We start from the raw sequence: 19,415 nt of genomic DNA, 5'->3' as shown, positions 1-19,415 counted from the left end.
AACCTCTTAACTGAAATATAATTAGATTTTGTCATTACTTCTTTTATAGTAAAGTGGTTTTTCTGATGAAGAAATATTTTGTTATTATAAAAATGGAGAGACCCTATTTCTTTGTTTTTTTCTAATAATATTCTTATTGTGGTTAAAACACATAACATAAAATTTACCATTTTAATCATTTTAATTGTACTATTCAATAGCATTAAGTACATTCATAATTTTGTGCAATGTTCATCACTACCCATTTCCAAACTTTTTATAATTTCAAACAGACAGTGTCCATTAAGCAACATTTTTCAATTTCACCGTCCTTTCACTCATAAATAATCCCTGTTTTACTTTCTCTATCTTTGAACTTTCTATTCTAAGTAGATACCTCATATTAGTGGAATCATCCAATATTAGTCTTTTGTATTTGGCTTACTTTACACAGTATAATATCATCTAGGGTCATCCGTGTTGTAGCAGGTATTAGCATTACAATTTTTTCAGACAGAGTCTCATTTTGTCACCCAGGCTGGAATCATGACTCACTGCAGTCCCAACCTCCCCAGGCTCAAGCAATCCTCCCCTGTGGCTGGGATTACAGTCACACACCATCAAGCCAAGCAGATTTTTGTATTTTTTCTAGAGATGGGATTTTTCTATGTTGCTCAGGCTGGTCTCAAACTCCTAGGGTCAGGAGACCCTCTCATCTTGGCCTCCCAAAATTCTGGGATTATAAGCATGAGCCATCATGCCCATCAGCATTGTATTCATTTTAAGGCTCCACATTTTGTACTGTAAATGATGCTGCTACAAAGATTGATGTGAAAGTATCAGTTTAAGTCCCTGCTTTCAATTATTTTGGATAGACACCTGTAGTGGAATTGTTGGAACATATTGTAATTCTATTTAGAACCATCTGATAAACAGCCAAACTATTTTCCACAGTCGATAAACCATTTTATATTATTACCAGCAATGCATCAGTGTTCCACTTCCTCCACATCCTAGCCAATACTTGTTATTTTTCATTTTTGTTGTTTTGGGGATTTTTATATAGCCACCCTAATAGGTGTAAAGTGGTATCTCATTGTGGTTTTGATTTGCATTTCCCTAATGACTGGTAATGCTGCGCATTTTTCCGTATACTTATTGACCCAATGTAGATTCAAGTCCTCTGCCCTTTTATAAATGCTGTTGCTGAATAGTTTTGTTGTTGAGTTTTCAGAGTTCTTTATATATTCTGCAATACCTTATGTACTTAATCAGATACATGATTCAAAAATCTTCTCTCCCATTCAGTGGTTGTCTTTTCACTCTGTTTTTCTTTTCTTTTTTTTGATACAGAAGTTTTTACATTTTGATTAAGTCCAATTTATTTGTTTCTTATTTTGTTGCCTGTTCTTTTGGTGTCACAGTCAAGAAACCATCTCCAAATTCTATGTCATAAGATTTTTGCCTATGGTTTTTTTCTAGAAGTTTTTAAAGTTTTAACATTTTTAACTTTCATTCTAGGTTCAGGGGTACATGCGAAGGTTTGTTACATAGGTCAACATGTGTCACAAGGGTTTGCTGTACAGATTATTTCATCACCCAGATATTAAGCCCAGTACCCAATAGTAGTTATCTTTTCTGCTTCTCACCCTCCTCCCACCCTCTACCCTCAAGTGGACCCCAGTGTCTGCTGTTTCCTTCTTTGTGTTCATAAGTTTTTATCATTTAACTCCCACTTGTAAGTGAGGACATGCAGTATTTGGTTTTCTGTTCTTGTGTTAGTTTGCTGAGAATAATAGCCTCCAGCTCCATCCATGTTCCTGCAAAATACAAAGCCTCATTCTTTTCTATGGCTGCATAGTCTTCCATGGTGTATATATACCACATTTTCTTTATCCAATCAGTAATTGATGGCATTTAGGTTGACCATATCTTGCTATTGTAAATAATGCTGGAATGAACATTTGAATGCATGGGTCTTTATGGTAAAATAATTTACATTTCTCTGGATATATATGCAATAATGGGATGGCTAGCAGAGCTGTCAAATGGTAGTTCTGCTTTTAGCTCCTTGAAAAATCACCTAACTGTTTTTCACAATGGTTGAACAAATTTACACTCCCACCAACAGGGTATAAGTCTTCCCTTTTCTCCACAACCTCACCGGAATTTATTTTTTCACCCTTTAATTATCTCCATTCTGACTGGTATGAGATGGCATCTCATTGTGGTTTTGATTTTCATTTCTCTAATGATCAGTGATGTTGAGCTTTTATTCGTATGCTTGTTGAGCACATGCATGCCTTCTTTTAAGAACGGTCTATGTTTTTTGCTCACTTTTTAATGGAGTTGTTTGTTTTTCTCTTGTCATTGCCATGGTTGCAACTGCTGGTTGGGGGCTTACCTGGTGGCCATCGTGCCATTGTATGTGCTGCCCATGTTGGGCTCTGCGTTGTCGGGGGTGGGAACCCCCTGGCAACTGTGGGGTGTCTGTGCTTGCCCCTGTGGGGGTGGTGTGCACGCCCCTGTGGTGAAACCTTCCAACTCCTCTGAGAGTTTTGTCTCATTGCTGTCTCACTGGCTGGCCTGAGGCAACCCCTTCAGGGATGTGCTGTGTCAGGCGGGCCTCCCCCTGTTGGGTGTCCCTCACCAAAGAACCTGTAAAACTCTTAGCGGTGGATCACTCCGCTCCTGCATTGATGAAGAATGCAGCCAGCTGTGATGATTAGTGTGAGTTGCAGGACATACTGATCATCATTTCAAATGCACTTGTGGCTCCGTGTTCCTCCCAGGGCTACACCTGTCTGAGTCATCACTTGCTGAGCAATCAACCCAGGGTGTGCTTCTGGCCTCTCAGGGGTGCATGGCTGGCTGTTCCCTTGCAGGGCTCCTTGGCCCCTCTGTCCTCCCAAGTACAGGCCTGGTGGTGCCCCCCTCCTCTTCCATTAGCACCTTCCTCCCACCTCCCATCCATCCATTCAAGCCCTGTGAGGGACCACGTGGTGGGGGAAGGAGCCTTCATTAGGAGGGATCCCACTGCCTGTGAGAGGAAGGAAAAGAGCAGGCTGGGGCCGAGTTCCTGTGGCTGCCACAGTCTGGGTTCCCCTAGACAGCTCCCTCGTGCTGCAAGCCGTCTGGGGTTCTCCAGGGCCTGGGTAAAGTGTCCTGTGCTATCGTACATTGGCTGGTGGTGGGTGGGGAAGGTTGAGGGGGTGGAAAGCAAGATTTCATCCTGGTCGCCACAGTTCACCGCCCGCCACAATTCACTGCCCGCCCCGGTGGCAGCCTGGTGTCTGGCCAACTGCTGCTCCTCCCCGCACCCCCCTCCTCTCCTGCCCAGCCTGCTGTGCGCTTCTGGGGCTGGAAGTCTGCCCTGTGTGACCCCCCCGGTTGGGGTCGAGGCCAAGCTGCGTGCTTGGCGGTGCCCTGGTGGTGACCCATGGGACACCATGGCGGCATCCGCCATTGTGTGCTTGCCTCTGGTTCATGGCTGTGCAGCCCCTGTGGCCCCCTTGAGCTTCCGCATTGGGGCGGGATGGAACCACATCCTCAGTCACAGTCCTCTGGACCGTGAGAGTACTGTGTATTCCCTGCCCCTAGTTCTTGCTTCTCCCTCCCGTCATCCGGCTCTGGTGCGGCAGGGACACCATCAGCCACAGCTCTTCTCTGTCACCCCCGCCCACCTCCCTCACTGGGCCTGTCTCCCAACCGAGTGTCCAGGCTCGCATCCTCCTTGCCCGCCCGTCCCTTCCTTTATTCCAAGACGCGACCTCAGGCCAGAGGTGGCAACCTGCTGAATTTAAGCATATTAGTCAGTGGAGAAAATGGAACTAACCAGGATGCCCTTAGTAAAGGTAAGTGAACAGGGATCCCAGTGCCAAATCCCTGCCCCTTGGTGGGGTGCGGGAAATGTGGTGTATGGAAGACTCACTCCCCAACGCCACTTGTGGGGGCCCAAGTCCTTCTGATTGAGGCCCAGCCAGCCTGTGGATGGTGTGAGGCCATTAGCAGCCCCTGGCTGCCGCACCTGGGTCTTTCCAGAGTTGGGTTGCTTGGGAATGCAACCTCAAGCTGGTGGCAAACTCTAAGGTTACATACTGGCCCAAGAGCACAATAGTCAAGAAGTACTGTAAAGGAAAGTTGGAAAGAACTTTGAAGACGCAGTTCAAGAGGGCGTGAAACCGTTAAGACTTAAATGGGTGGGATCCATGCAGTCTGATGGAAGATTCAAACAGGCGGCAGGTCAGGCTGTGCCAGTGGTCTGGCGGATGTTTCCTGCCTCCGGTTCCACCCGACGCCTCCAACCGCCCTCCCTCCACGGCCAACCCTCTTCCTCCTTAGAGGTGGCAGGCCCCAGCAGGTGCGGAGGTGGGTGGGTTGGGCAGGCGGGGGAGTCGTTGGGGACTGTCCTCCAGATGGCGACCGGCCACCACCGGCTGCATTTCCACTGTGGTGCTGCGCCGTGACTGGCTCTGGGACGGCTGGGAAGGCCCGGCAGGGAAGGTGGCTCGGGGGGTCATGTCCTCCCCATCCCTCGGGAGGGGCGTGGGGCGGGCCACCCCCTGAGTGTTACAGTCCCTCAGCAGTAGCACTCGCCGAATCGCGGGACTGAGGTATTGAGACCTGTTGCCCTGCTCTCCCCTTCCCTGCGCCCACCCCAGTGGGAGCCCCCCATGAGGGGATCCCCCATGAGGGCATGACAGCGTCCTTCTAGGGGGCTTGGCCACCCCTCCCACGGTGTAACTATTCTACCACCCCTTCCCTGCCCCCAGCGAGTAGGCCTCATGGGAGGGGCTGGGGCTGACTGTGGTGTTCCCCAGGCTGGTTTTGCTGTCGGGCCTGGGGAGACTCTTCGGCCATGCACTCATTTCAAAAGAACAGTGGAAGGAGTGCACGAGGCCGGTGGCGCTGTCGGCTACCTACATGACCCATCTTGAAACATGGTCCAAGGGGTCTAACACGTGTCCGAGTCAGGGGCTCACACGAAAGCCATTGTGGCGCAATGAAGGTGAAGGCTGATGCACTGGCTGGCTGAGATGGGATCCTGAGGCCTCTCCAGTTTGCCAAGGGTGTACCACCGTCTGCCCTCGCCCACTGTGCTGGGCAGGTGGAGCATGAGCGCTTGTGTTAGGCACCAAAAGCTGATAAATTATGCCTGGGCAGGGCGAAGTGAAAGGAAACTCTGGTGGGGTTCTGTAGTGGTCCTCACGTGCAAATCGGTCATCTGATCTGGGTATAGGGGCAAAAGGCTAATCCAACCATCTAGTAGCTGGTTCCCTCTGAAGTTTTCCTAAGGATAGCTGGTGCTCTCGCAAAAACCCCATGCCACGCAGTTATTTGGTAAAGCGAATGATTAGGGGTCTTGGAGTCGAAATGATCTCAACCAATTCTCAAACTTTAAATGGGTTAGAAGCCCAGCTCGATGGCACGGAGCCAGGTATGGAATGCGAGTGCCTAGCGGGCAACTTCTGGTAAGCAGAACTGCTGCTGTGGGATGAACCAAATGCCATGTTAAGATGCCTGATGCTGATGCCCATTAGACCCCAGAAAATGTGTTGGTTAATATAGACAGCAGGACGGTGGCCATGGAAGTCAGAATCCGCTAAGGAGTATTCAACAACAAAGAATCAACTCGCCCTGAAAAATGGATGGTACTGAAACATTGGGCCCATACCCGGCCATTGTCAGCAGTTCAGAGTGGATGGGAGTGGTGAGGGTGGTTGCTCCCGCTGGAGCCCCAAGGATGCTATGCTGCTATGAGTGGGAGGACCGCTGCGGTGAGCCTTGAAGCCTTGGGCGTGAGCCTGGGTGGAGCTGCCCCAGGTGCAGATCTTGGTGGTAGTAGCAAATATTCAAATGAGAACTTTGAAGGCTGAAGTGGAGAAGGGTTCCAGTTGAAGATGGGTCACTCGGTCCCTAGAGATAGGCGAGTGCCATTCTGAAGGGATGGATGATGACTTCCATTGCCCTCAGCCAATGGAAAGGGAGTCAAGTTCAGATTTCTGAACCCAGAGTGGGAGAGATGGGCACCATGAGGCGTTCAGGGAGGTAGTGGAAGTGATCCTGGAGAAGGTGGGAGCCCAGGGGAGAGTTCTTTTTGTGAAGAGCAGGGCGCCCTGTAGTGGATTCACCCTTAGAGAGGGGTCTGTGCCTTGGAAAGAATCGTAGTTCAGGCGGCACCTGGTGACCTCTCACAGGCCCTTGAAAATCTGGGGGAGAGGGTGTAAATCTCACAGCAGGCTGTAACCATATCCACAGGTCTCCAAGGTAAACAGCTTCTGGCATGTTAGAACAATGTAGGTAAGGGAAATCAGCAAGCTGGATCAGTAAGTTCAGGGTAAGAATTTGCTCTAAGGGCTTTGCCAGTCTGGCTGGGGCTTGAAGTGGGGCTGGGTGCAGGCAGTGGCTGGATGAGGAGCTGTACTCCACCCCCCAATGCTAGCGGCACCCCTCTGCAGACATCCCCCACCCCACCTTGCCATATTTTCCTCTTCCCTATTCTTCCCTATCCTTCCCCACCTCACTATTGCCACTTCCTATCAGCCCTCTTAGAAGTGCTGCAGACCAAGGGAATCTGACCGTTTAAAACAAAGCATGGTGAAGGCCCATGGTGGGTGCTGACACAACGTGAATTCTACCCAGTGCTCTGAATGTCAAAGTGAAGAAATTCAATGAAGCACAAGTAAATGGCAGGAGTAACTATGTCTCTCTTAAGTGTAGCCAAATGCCTCACCATCTAATTAGTGACTCATATGAATGGATGGACAAGATTCTCACTGTTCCTACCTGCTATCCAGTGGAACCACAGCCAAAGGAATGGGCGTGACAGAATCGGCAGGGAACAAAGACTCTGTTGAGACTGACTCTAGTCTGGCACGGTGAAGAGACATGAGAGGTGTAGAATAAGTGAAAGGCCCTGGCACCCCTCTGTTTGTCTGAGGAGATGGGGTGAAGTCCACCGGCCTTGTGGGCTGCCGGTGAAATTCCACTACCCTGATCATTTTTTCACTGACCTGGTGAAGTTAGGGCTGGGGAGGAAAGCCACAAGGGGCTCACACTTTTGGCGCCAAGCACCTGGCCACATGCTGGCTGGATGTTAACTGCTCCAGGAATAGTGCCAGGTGCAGAGTTGGACTGGTGCCATACACATGTCGAACAGTAATGCAGGTGTCTGGAAGTGAGTGCAGGGAGTACCAAAACCTCCCGTGGAGCAGAAGGGCAGAAGTTGCTTGATCTTGATTTTCAGTACGAATACAGACCGGGAAAGCAGGGCCTCATGATCCTTTTGACGTTTTGTTTGGGTTTTAAGCAGGACGTGTCAGAGAAGATACCAGATGGTTGACCAGATGGCCCTCAGCTGCTATGATTGCAGTCGACCAGATGGCTCTTGCCTTGCCATGTCTGAGGTGGACAAGGGATAACTGCCTTGTAGTGGCCAAGAGTTCATAGCGAAATCGCTTTTTGATCCTTTGGTGTTGGATCTTCCTACTGTGAAACAGAATTCACCAAGCGTTGGATGGTTCACCCAATAACAGGGAACCTGAGCTTGGTTTAGAACGTCGTGAGACAGGTTAGTTTTACAAAACAGTCTTTTAAACAAGGGTCTTCCCATTTCGGCCTCACAAGTACCTAGGACTACTGGGACCTTATTCCTCTGTATTTTTTCTAACCACAATTTCAGTTTGTTTCCACAATACTTAGAGTAATTTGCTGTAATTTTTCGTTGTTCTTTTCTCTCTCTCTTCTCGTATGCTCCTTCCTACACACTGAAGTTGACCTTTGGTTTATTTTTTGTCACAGTTCACACTGGTTGTGACAAACAGACACACACACACACACACAGTGAGAGAGAGAGATAGGAGTTCTCAATTGTGATATTAAACACCTTTTATTATTGTTAACTTCGGCTTAATTATTTCACCTTTAAGATTGTCGTTGTTTGATATTGTGATATACTTACTTTTGTTTATTTATTTTGATACAGTTGTCAGCCACAAGCCTTGGACTTAGCCACCAGCTTGCCATGACTAAGGTCGGCCAGATGGCTCTCACCTTGCCATATCTGAGGTCCACCACATGGCTCTCGCCTTGCCATATGTAAGGTAGATCAGATGGTGCTGACCTTCCCATGTCATGTTTTGATTTATTTTTTGTCACACTTCATCCTTCCGTTTGGTGTGACAAACAAAAAGAGAGAGAGAGAAAGAGATACACACACACAGAGAAAGGAGTTCTTAATTGTGATATTAATTACCTTTTATTATTGCTCACTCCCACTTTATCTGGATTTTAATATATTGTTTGATATTACATATATATAGGTGGTTTTTAAATTTATTTTGATACAGATGTCAGCCTCAAGCACTGAAATAGCCACCAGCTTGCCATGTCTAAGTTCCACCAGATAACTCTCACCTTGCAATGTCTAAGATCGACTAGCTGGCACCTGCCTTCCTATTTTTGGGGTTGATCAGATGGCCCTCAGTTGCTATGATTGAAGTCAACCAGATGGCTCTTGCCTTGCCATGTCTGAGGTGGACAAGGTGGTTCTCACCCTTCCCTGTCTAAGGTCAACCAGATGACTTTCGCCTTGCCATGTCTAAGGTCAACCAGATGGCTCTCACCTTGCCACGTGTGAGGTCAACAAGATGGCTCTCACCTTACCATGTGTAAGATGGACAAGATAGCTCTCACCATGCCATCCCTAAGGAAGACGAGATGGCTCTCGCCTTTCCATGTTTGAGGTCTTCCTGATGGCTCTTGTCTTGCCATGTCTGAGGTCAACAAGATGGTTCTTGCCTTGCCATGTCACATGTTGTCCAGATGGCTCTCACCTTGCCATTTCTGAGGTGGGCCAGATGGCCCTCGCCCTGCCCTGTCTTAGGTAGACCAGATGGCTCTTGCCTTGCCATGTCTAAGGTCGGCCAGATGGCTTTTGTGTTCCCGTGTTTGAGGTTAACATGATGGCTCTCACCTCGCCATGTCTAAGGTGGCCAAGCTGGCTCTAGCCATGCCATGTTTGAGGTCGACAAGATTGCTCTTGCTTTGCCGTGTCTGAGGTCAACCAGATGCCACTCTGACGTGTCTGAGCTCGACCAGATGGCTCTCACCTTTTCATGTCTCAGGTCAACCAGATAGTTCTCTTGCCATGTCTCTGGTCCACCAGAAGTCTCTAGCCTGGCCATGTCTGAAATTGGCCAGACAGCTCTCACTTTGCCATGTCTACAATCGACCACAGGGCATTTGCTTTGGTATGTCTAAGGTCGACCAGATGGCTCTCACTTTTCCATGTGCGAGGTCGACCAGAAGGCTTTCAACTTGTCATATCTCAGGTCAACAGGATGGCTCTTGCCTTTTCATGTCTGAGGTTGACCAGATGGCTCTCGCCTTGTCATGTCTGAAGTCGACTAGATGGCTCTCCCCTTGCCATGTCTGAGGTCGACCAGAGGGCTTTCACCTTGCCATGTCTAAGATTGACAAGATGGCTCTCACCTTGTCATGTCTGAGGTGGAGACATGACAAATGGCTCCTGCTTTTTCATGTCTAAGGTCGACCAGATGGCTCGCACTATGGTATGAGATCACCACTTCTCCTGTTGTCCTTCCTAGTTTCTCTCCAACCTCCCCTTTTGCCTAGTTTATAAGACAGGAGAAACGGGAGAAAGCAAAAAGTTGGAAAGAAACAGAAGTAAGATAAATAGTTAGACGACCTTGGCGCCACCACCTGGCCCTGGTGGTTGAAATGATAATAATATTAACCCCTGACCAAAACTACTAGTATTATCTGTAAATTCCAGGCATTGTGTGAGAAAGCACTATAAAACCTTTTGTTCTGTTAGCTGATGTATGTAGCCTCCAGTCACGTTCCTCACGCTTACTTGATCTATTATGACTTTTTCACGTAGACCCCTTAGAGTTGTAAGCCCTTAAAGGGCTAGGAATTTCTTTTTCCAGGAGCTCGGGTCTTAAGACATGAGTCTTCCGACGCTCCCAGCCAAATAAAAAAACCTCTTCCTTCTTTAATCCGGTGTCTGAGAAGTTTTGTCTGCGACTCGTCCTGCTACATTTCTTGGTTCCCTGACCAGGAAGCGAGGTAATTGATGGACAGTCGAGGCAGCCCGTTAGGCGGCTTAGGCCTGCCCTGTGGAGCATCCCTGCAGGGGACTCTGGCCAGCTTGGGTGACGCGGATCCTGAGAGCCCTCCCGGGTAGGCAATTGCCTCAGTGGAACGCCTCGTCAGAGCAGTGTGTGGTAGGCCCCCGTGGAGGATCAACACAGTGGCTGAACACCGGAAAGGAACAGGCACTTGGAGTCTGGACATTTGAAACTTGGTAAAACTGATCTTTGGAACTTGCCCACTCCATTTAAGTGGAAGCGTGGCCTGATCACCCACGGCGTGCCTGTACTGGCACTTTGGTTTTTGTTTTTGACTTGACTTGAATTGCTTGATACTTTGGTTATGGTTTTTGACTTGACTTGAATTGCTTGATACTTTGGTTATGGTTTGACCTGGCTTGGATTTCTGGATACTCTGATTTTGGTTTTGATTCTGGTTTGGTGAAAACTGAAAACGTGTGTGTGTGCCCTTTTTACCCATTCTTTGTTCTGTGGTATGTGTGTGCTGTGAGCTTGGTGTTTTGTCTCGAGGAAACATGGGTCAGACACAAACTAAGCCTACTCCGCTAGGAACTATGTTGAAAAATTTTAAGAAGGGATTTAATGGAGACTATGAGGTTACTATGACACCAGAGAAACTTAGAACTTTGTGTGAAGTAGATTGGCCAACATTAGAAGTGGGTTGGCCATCAGAAGGAAGCCTGGGCAGGTCCCTTGTTTCTAAGGTATGGCACAAGGTAACTGGTAAGTCAGGACACTCAGAACAGTTTCCATACATAAACACTTGGTTACAGCTGGTGCTAGACCCTCCACAGTGGCTAAGAGGGCAGGCAGCAGCAGTGCTAGTAGCAAAGGGACAGATAGCCAAGGAAGGATCCCGCTCCACCCACCGAGGGAAATCAACTCCTGAAATTCTGTTCGACCCAACATCAGAAGATCCATTTCAGGAGATGGCACTAGTGATCCCAGTGGTGCCCTCCCCTTACCAGGGAGAGAGGCTCCCCACTTTTGAGTCCACAGTGCTTGCACCTCCGCAAGACAAACATATCCCTAGGCCACCCAGAGTAGACAAGAGAGGAGGTGAAGCCTCAGGAGAAACCCCTCCCTTGGCAGCTCGTTTAAGACCCAAAATAAGGATACAAATGCCCCTGAGAGAGCAGTGGTATACTGGAATAGATGAGGATGGGCACATGGTGGAGAGGCGTGTTTTTACCAGCCCTTCACCTCTGCCGACCTTCTCAACTGGAAAAACAATACCCCGTCCTATACTGAAAAGCCACAAGCTCTAATTGATTTGCTCCAAACTATTATCCAGACCCATAACCCCACTTGGGCTGATTGCCAGCAGTTGCTCATGTTCCTCTTTAACGCAGATGAAAGGCAGAGAGTGCTCCAAGCAGCAACTAAGTGGCTAGAGGAACATGCACCAGCTGATTACCAAAACTCCCAAGAGTATGTAAGGACCCAGTTACCGGGAACTGACCCCCAGTGGGACTCAAATGAAAGAGAGGATATGCAAAGGCTAAACCGATACAGGGAAGCTCTCTTGGAAGGATTAAAGAAGGGAGCCCAGAAGGCCACAAACGTTAACAAGGTCTCTGAGGTCATTTGGGGAAAAGAAGAAAGTCCAGAACAATTCTACGAGAGACTGTGTGAGGCCTATTGTATGTATACTCCCTTTGATCCTGATAGCCCTGAAAATCAACGCATGATTAACATGGCTTTAGTTAGTCAAAGTGCAGAAGACATTAGAAGAAAACTACAGAAACAGGCTAGGTTTGCAGGGCTGAACACATCACAGTTATTAGAAATAGCTAACCAGGTATTTGTAAACTGGGATGCAGTAAGTCATAAAGAAAACCGCAGAGAGAATGAACGTCAGGCCCAGCAAAACACTGACCTGTTAGCTGCAGCAATCAGAGAGGTCCCCCCAAAGAGGCAATGGAAGGGGGGCCCCAGGAAAGAAACTCAGCCTGGCTGTCAGAGCTTGCAGCGTAATCAGTGTGCTTATTGTAAAGAAATAGGACATTAGAAGAACAAATGCCCTCAGCTAAATGGAAAACAAGGTGACTCGGAGCAGGAGGCTCCAGACAAGGAGGAAGAGGACCCGCTCAACATGGCAGAAAGGTTATTGGACTGAGGGGGACCGGGCTCAAGGACCCCCAAAGAGCCTATGGTCAGGATGACAGTTGGAGGTAAAGACATTGATTTTCTTGTAGATACAGGTGCTGAACATTCGGTAGTAACCGCCCCGGTCGCCCCCTTATCCAAAAAGACTATTGACATCATTGGAGCCACGGGAGTTTCAGCAAAGCAAGCTTGCTGCTTGCCCCAGACTTGTACTGTAGGAGGACATAAAGTGATTCATAAGTTTTTGTACATGCCTGATTGTCCCTTGCCCTTGTTAGGAAGGGACTTGCTTAGCAAATTGAGAGCCACTATCTCTTTTATAGAGCATGGCTCTTTGCTGCTAAAGTTACCCAGAACGGGAGTCATTATGACCCTTACGGTCCCCCGAGAGGAAGAATGGAGACTTTTCTTAACTGAGTCAGGCCAAGTGATAAGACCAGCTCTGGCTAAGCGGTGGCCAAGAGTGTGGGCAGAAGACAACCCTCCAGGGTTGGCAGTCAACCAAGCCCCCGTACTTATAGAAGTTAAGCCTGGGGCCCAGCCGGTTAGGCAAAAACAGTACTCGGTCCCCAGAGAAGCTCTTGAAGGTATCCAGGTCCATCTCAAGCGCCTAAGAACCTTTGGAATTATAGTTCCTTGTCAGTCTCCATGGAACACTCCCTTCCTGCCTGTTCCCAAGCCTAGGACCAAGGACTACAGGCCAGTACAGGATTTGCGTTTAGTTAATCAGGCTACAGTGACTTCACATCCAACAGTACCTAACCCGTACACATTGCTGAGGTTGCTGCCAGCTGAAGACAGCTGGTTCACCTGCTTGGACCTGAAAGATGCTTTCTTTAGCATCAGATTAGCCCCTGAGAGCCAGAAGCTGTTTGCCTTTCAGTAGGAAGATCCGGAGTCAGGTGTCACTACTCAGTACACTTGGACCCGGCTTCCCCAAGGGTTCAAGAACTCCCCCACCATCTTCAGGGAGGCATTGGCTCGAGACCCCCAGAAGTTTCCCACCAAAGACCTAGGCTGTGTGTTGCTCCAGTACGTTGATGACGTTTTGCTAGGACACCCCACGGCAGTCGGGTGTGCCAAAGGAACAGATGCTCTACTCCGGCACCTGGAGGACTGTAAGTATAAGGTGTCCAAGAAAAAAGCTCAGATCTGCCGACAGCAGGTACGTTACTTAGGATTTACTATCCGACAGGGGGAGCACAGCCTAGGATCAGAAAGAAAGCAGGTCATTTGTAATCTACCAGAGCCTAAGACCAGAAGGCAAGTGAGAGAATTCTTAAAGGCTGTAGAGTTTTGCAGACTGTGGGTCCCAAACTTTACAGTATTATTTAAGCCTTTGTATGAGGTCACAAAGGAGAAGGACCAGGAACCTTCTGAATAAGGATCCCAGCAACATCAAGGCTTTCATGAGTTAAAGGAAAGACTTATGTGAGCCCCAGCCCTGGGGCTACCCGATCTGACAAAGCCTTTTACATTCTATGTGTCAGAGAGAGAAATGATGGCAGTTGGAGTTTTAACCCAAACTGTGGGGCCCTGGCCGAGGCCGGTGACCTACCTCTCTAAACAACTAGACGGGGTTTCTAAATGATGGCCCCCGTGTTTAAGGGCCTTGGCAGCAACTACCCTGCTAGTACAAGAAGCAGATAAGCTGACTCTTGGGCAAAACCTGAACATAAAGGCCCCCCATGTTGTGGTGACTTTAATGAATACTAAAGGACATCATTGGCTAACAAATGCTAGACTCACTAAGTACCAAAGTTTACTCTGTGAAAATCCCCGTATAACCATTGAAGTTTGTAACAACCTGAACCCCGCTACCTTGCTCCCAGTATCTGAGAGCCCTGTCGAGCATGACTGTGTAGAAGTGTTGGACTCAGGTTACTCTAGCAGACCTGACCTCCAGGGTCAGCCTTGGGCATCAGTAGACTAGGAACTATACGTGGATGGGAGCAGCTTCATCAACCCACAAGGAGAGAGATGTGCAACGTGTGCGGTAGTAACTCTGGACACTGTTGTTGAAGCCAGATCGTTGCCCCAAGGCACTTCAGCTCAGAAAGCTGAACTCATTGCTTTAATTCAGGCCTTAGAACTCAGTGAAGGTAAGACTGTAAACATTTACGCTGACTTTCGATATGCCTGTTTAACCCTTCAAGTGCATGGAGCATTATATAAAGAAAAGGGCCTGTTGAACTCTAAAGGAAAAGATATAAAATATCAACAAGAAATCTTGGTTATTAGAAGCAGTATAGAAATCCCACAAGGTGGCAGTTATGCATTGCAGAGGACACCAGCGAGCTTCCACCTTGGTAGGTTTAGGGAATTCCCACGCTGACTCAGAGGCTCGAAAAGCAGCATCTGCCCCCTTCTGGGCATCAGTCACAGCCCCCCTGCTCCCTCAAGCACCTGATCTTGTACCTACTCATTCTAAAGAAGAAAAGGACTTTCTCCAGGCAGAGGGAGGACAACTGATAGAGGAAGGATGGATTCAGTTACTAGATAGGAGAGTAGCTGTGCCATGGCTGCTAGGAGCTGCAGTTGTACTGGCTGTGCATGAAACCACCCATCTAGTTCAAGAATCACTTGAAAAGTTGTTAGGCCAGTGTTTCTACATCTCGCATTTGTCAGCCCTTGCCAAAACAGTGACGCAGTGGTGTGTTACCTGCCGACAGCATAATGTGAGGCAAGGTCCAGCTGTTCCGCCCGGCATACAAGCTTATGGAGCAGCCCCCTTTGAAGATCTCCAGGTGGACTTCACAGAGATGCCAAAGTGTGGAGGTAATAGGTATTTACTAGTTCTTGTGTGTACCTACTCTAGGTAGGTGGAGGCTTATCCAACACGAACTGAGAAAGCTCTTGAAGTAACTCGTGTGCTTCTTCGATATCTTATTCCTAGATTTAGACTGCCCTTACGGATCGGCTCAGATAACGGGCTGGCATTTGTGGCTGACTTGGTACAGAAGACGGCAAAAGTATCAGGAATCACATGGAAACTGCATGCTGCCTACCGGCCTGAGTTCCAGAAAGGTGGAGAGGATGAATTGGACTATCAAAAATAGTTTAAGGAAAGTATGTCAGGAAACAGGATTAAAATAGATACAGGCTCTCCCTATGGTATTATTTAAAATTAGATGTACCCCTTCTAAAAGAACAGGATGTTCCCCTTATGAAATATTATATCATAGGCCCCCTCCTATATTGCAAGGACTTCCAGGCACTCCCCGAGAGTTAGGTGAAATTGAGTTACAGCGACAGCTACAGGCTTCAGGAAAAATTACACAATCTATCTCAGCCTAGGTAAGTGAGAGATGCCCTGTTAGCTTATTCTCCCCAGTTCACCCTTTCTCCCCAGGTGATCGAGTGTAGATCAAGGACTGGAACGTAGCCTCTTTGTGTCCACAGTGGAGAGGACCCCAGACTGTCGTCCTGACCACTCCCACCGCTGTGAAGGTAGAAGGAATCCCAGCCTGGATCCACCACAGCCGTGTAAAACCTGCAGCACCTGAAACCTAGGAGGCAAGACCAAGCCCAGACAACCCTTGCAGAGTGACCCTGAAGAAGACGACAAGCCCTGCTCCAGTCACACCCGGAAGCTGACTGGTCCACGCACGGCCAAAGCATGAGGAAGCTCATCGTAGGATTCATTTTTCTTAAATTTTGGACTTATACAGTAAAGGCTTCAACAGACCTTACTCAAACTGAGGACTGTTCCCAGTGTATTCATCAGGTCACCGAGGTAGGACAGCAAATTAAAACAATCTTTCTGTTCTATAGTTATTATGAATGTATAGGAACATTAAAAGAAACTTGTTTGTATAATGCCACTCAGTACAAGGTATGTAGCCCAGGAAATGACCGAATTGATGTGTGTTATAACCCATCTGAGCCCCCTGCAACCACCGTTTTTGAAATAAGAATAATAACTGGACTTTTCCTAGGTGATACAAGTAAAATAATAACTAGAACAGAAGAAAAAGGAATCCCCAAACAAATAACTTTAAGATTTGAGGCTTGTGCAGCCATTAATAGTAAAAAGCTAAGAATAGGATGTGGTTCTTTTAACTAGGAAAGGAGCTACAGAGTAGAAAATAAATATGTTTGTCGTGAGTCAGAGGTTTGTGAAAATTGTGCCTATTGGCCATGTGTTATTTAGGCTACTTAGAAAAAGAACAAAAAGGATCCGGTTTATCTTCAGAAAAAGGAAGCCAACCCCTTCTGTGCTGCCGGTCACTGTAACCCACTAGAACCAATAATTACCAATCCCCTAGATCCCCATTGGAAAAAAAAGAGAACGTGTAACCCTAAGGATCGGTAGGACAGGGTTAAACCCCCAAGTTGCCATTTTAATTAGAAAGGAGGTCCACAAGCACTCTCCCAAATCAGTATTTCAAACCTTTTATGAAAAGCTGAATCTGCCAGCACCAGAACTTCCAAAAAAGACAAAAAAATTGTTTCTCCAATTAGCAGAAAATGTAGCTATTCCCTTAATGTTACTTCTTGTTATGTATGCGGAAGAACCACTATCGGAGACTGATGGCCTTAGGAAGCCCGAGAGTTGGTGCCTACTGATCCAGCTCCTGATATAATTCCAGTTCAGAAGGCCCAAGCTAGCAACTTCTAGGTCCTAAAAACCTCAATTATTGGACAATACTGTATAGCTAGAGAAAAGAAAGAGTTTACCATCCCTGTAGGAAAGCTTAATTGTTTAGGACAGAAGTTGTATAACAGCACAACAAAGACAATTACTTGGTGAGGCCTAAACCACACTGAAAAGAATCCATTTAGTAAATTTTCTAAATTAAAAACTGCTTAGGCTCATCCAGAATCTCATCAAGACTGGACGGCTCCCGCTGGACTATACTGGATATCTGGGCACAGAGCCTACATTCGGTTACCTAATAAATAGGCAGGCAGTTTTGTTACTGGCATTATTAAGCCATCTTTTTCTTATTACCCATGAAAACAGGTGAGCTCCTAGGTTTCCCTGTCTATGCCTCCTGAGAAAAGAAAGGCATAGTTATAGGAAACTGGAAAGATAATGAGTGGCCCCCGAAAGGATCATACAGTATTATAGGCCTGCCACATAGGCACAAGATGGCTCATGAGGATACCAAACCCCCATCTACATGCTCAATCAGATCATATGGTTGCAGGCCATCTTAGAAATAATTACTAATGAAACTGGCAGAGCTTTGACTGTTTTAGCTCGGCAGGAAACCCAAATGAGGAATGCTATCTATCAGAATAGATTGGCCTTGGACTACTTGCTAGCAGCTGAAGGAGGAGTTTGTAGAAAATTTAACTTAACCAATTGCTGCCTACAAGTAGATGATCAAGGACAGGTAGTTGAAAACATAGTCAAGGACATGACAAAGGTGGCACATGTGCCTGTACAGGTTTGGCACGAGTTTAATCCTGAGTCTATTTAGAAAATAGTTTCCAGCTGTAGGAGGATTTAAAACCCTCATGTAGGTGTATTGCTAGTGATAGGAACTTGCTTGCTGCTCCCGTGTGTTACCCTTGCTTTTTTGAATGATAAAAAGTTTTGTTGCTACTTTGGTTCATCAGAAAACTTCAGCACACGTGTATTATATGAATCACTATCACTCTATCTCACAAAGAGACTAAGAAAGTGAGGATAAGAGTAAGAACTCCCACTAAAAAGTGAAAATTCTCAAAGGGAGGAAATATGGTATGAGATCACCACTTCTCCTGTTGTCCTCCCCAGTTTCTCCCCAACCTCCCCTTTTCCCTAGTTTATAGACAGGAGAAAAGGGAGAAAGCAAAAAGTTGGAAAGAAACAGAAGTAAGATAAATAACTAGACGACCTTGGCACCACCACCTGGCCCTGGTAGTTGAAATAATGATAATATTAACCCCTGACCAAAACTACTAGTGTTATCTGTAAATTCCAGACATTGTATAAGAAAGCACTATAAAACTTTTTGTTCTGTTAGCTGATGTATGTAGCCCCCAGTCACGTTCCTCACGCTTACTTGATCTATTATGACTTTTTCACGTAGACCCCTTAGAGTTGTAAGCCCTTAAAAGGGCTAAGAATTTCTTTTTCAAAGAGCTCGGCTCTTAAGACACGAGTCTGCTGACGCTCCCGGCCAAATAAAAAAACCTCTTCCTTCTTTAATCCGGTGTCTGAGAAGTTTTGTCTGCGACTTGTCCTACTACAGCACTGGTGGCAGTGCTGTTCAAGTCCAACAGAGAGATGGGATTGTGATTCACTGCAGCCTCGATCTTCCCAGTCTCATCCAGGTGATCTTCCCATCTCAGCCAGAAGCATTGGAATGAGTCCACAGCTTGCCATGCGTAAGGTCAACCAGATGGCTCTCACCTTCCCATGTCTAAGGTCGACCAGATGGCTATCGCCTTCCCATGTCTAAGGTCGACCAGATGGCTATCGCCTTCCCATGTCTAAGGTCGACCAGATGGCTATCGCCTTGCTATGTCTGAGGTCGAACGGATGGCTCTTGCCTTCCCACGTCTAAGGCCGTCCAGATGGCTCTGGCTGGCGGCAGTATCATTCAGGTCCAGCAGAAAGATGTGATTGTGATTCACTGCGGCCTCAATCTCCCTGGTCTCACCTGGGTGATCTTTCCAATTGGGCCACCCAAGTACCTGAGAATACATGAACCTTCTTCCTGTGTTGTTTTTCTAACTCCAATTTCAGTTTGTTTCCACAATACTTAGTGTGATTTGCTGTTGTTTTTCTTCGTTGTTCTTTTCTCTCTCTATTCTCCTATGCTCCTTCTTCCTGCATGCTGAAGTTGACGTTTTCATTTATTTTTGGTCACACTCCAGCCTGAGCGTGACAAACGGAGGAGGAGAGAGAGATCTTAATTGTGATATTATCTTTCATTATTGTTCACGCCCGCTTATTTATGTATTGGTCTTTAACATTGTTATTATTTGTTATTGTTCTATATTTACTGGTGGTTTTAAAAATTTATTTTGAGACACATGTTGGCTGCAAGCATTGGAATTAGCTGCCAGCTTGCCAGGTCTAAGGTCAGTCAGATGGCTCTCGCATTCCCATGTCTGAGGTTGACCAGACAGATCTCACTGGCGGCAGTACCATTCATGTCCAGGAGAGGGATGCAATCGTGATTCACTGGAGCCTCAATCTCCCCAGTCTCCCTCAGGTGGTCTTCCCATCTCGGCTTCCCAAGTACCTGGGAC

Source organism: Hylobates moloch, unplaced genomic scaffold, assembly GCF_009828535.3.
Source record: "Hylobates moloch isolate HMO894 unplaced genomic scaffold, HMol_V3 SCAFFOLD_12, whole genome shotgun sequence".
NCBI lineage: Eukaryota > Metazoa > Chordata > Mammalia > Primates > Hylobatidae > Hylobates > Hylobates moloch.
This window is presented reverse-complemented; position numbering follows the sequence as displayed.